At 41.3% G+C, this 1,208-nt stretch overlaps 1 non-coding gene across 1 annotated transcript; it reads right to left on the bottom strand.

The window, feature by feature from the left end:
• Nucleotides 1–332: 332 nt before the first annotated feature.
• LOC130942406 (small nucleolar RNA R71) lies at nt 333–440 on the bottom strand. Its single transcript, XR_009070976.1, has one exon. It is a non-coding gene; the product is annotated as a small nucleolar RNA R71 (small nucleolar RNA).
• Between the last annotated feature and the right edge of the window lie 768 nt (nt 441–1,208).

Raw genomic sequence — 1,208 nt, 5'->3', positions numbered from 1 at the left:
ACTTCTATGGGAAAAGCATCTCTATCCCTGCCATTGGAGCAAACAACTTTGAGCTTAAGCCTCAATTAGTTTCTCTAATGCAACAAAATTGCAAGTTCCATGGACTTCCATTGGAAGATCCTCATCAGTTTTTAGCTGAGTTCTTGCAAATCTGTGACACTGTCAAGACTAATGGGGTTGACCCTGAGGTCTACAGACTTATGCTATTCCCTTTTGCTGTAAGAGACAGAGCTAGGATATGGTTGGACTCAAAACCTAAAGAAAGCCTGAACTCTTGGGAAAAGCTAGTCAATGCCTTCTTGGAAAAGTTCTTTCCACCTCAAAAATTGAGTAAGCTTAGAGTGGAAGTCCAAACCTTCAGACAGAAGGAAGGTGAATCCCTTTATGAAGCTTGGGAAAGATACAAACAATTGATCAGAAAGTGTCCTTCTGACATGCTTTCTGAATGGAGCATCATAGGTATCTTCTATGATGGTCTGTCTGAACTGTCCAAGATGTCATTGGATAGCTCTGCTGGAGGATCTCTTCATCTGAAGAAGACGCCCGCAGAAGCTCAAGAACTCATTGAAATGGTTGCAAATAACTAATTCATGTACACTTCTGAAAGGAATCCTGTGAACAATGGGACGAATCAGAAGAAAGGAGTTCTTGAGATTGATACTTTGAATGCCATACTGGCTCAGAACAAAATATTGACTCAGCAAGTCAATATGATTTCTCAAAGTCTGTCTAGAATGTAAGCTGCACCAGGCAGTACTAAGGACGCTTCATCTGAAAAAGAAGCTTATGATCCTGAGAACCCTTCAATGGAAGAGGTGAATTACATGGGAGAACCCTATGGAAACACCTATAATCCTTCATGGAGAAATCATCCAAATCTCTCATGGAAGGATCAACAGAGACCTCAACAAGGTTTCAACAACAATAATGGTGGAAGAAACAGGTTTAGCAATGGCAAGCCTTTTCCATCATCTTCTCAGCAACAGACAGAGAATTCTAAGCAGAGCCACTCTGACTTAGCAACCATGGTCTCTGATCTAATCAAAACCACTCAAAGTTTCATGACTGAAACAAGGTCCTCCATTAGAAACTTGGAGGCACAAATGGGACAGCTGAGCAAGAAAATTACTGAACTCCCTCCCAATACTCTTCCAAGCAATACAGAAGAGAATCCAAAAGGAGAGTGCAAGGTCATCAACATGGCCAAA

Source organism: Arachis stenosperma, chromosome 7 (genome assembly GCF_014773155.1).
Source record: "Arachis stenosperma cultivar V10309 chromosome 7, arast.V10309.gnm1.PFL2, whole genome shotgun sequence".
NCBI lineage: Eukaryota > Viridiplantae > Streptophyta > Magnoliopsida > Fabales > Fabaceae > Arachis > Arachis stenosperma.
This window is presented reverse-complemented; position numbering and strand designations above follow the sequence as displayed.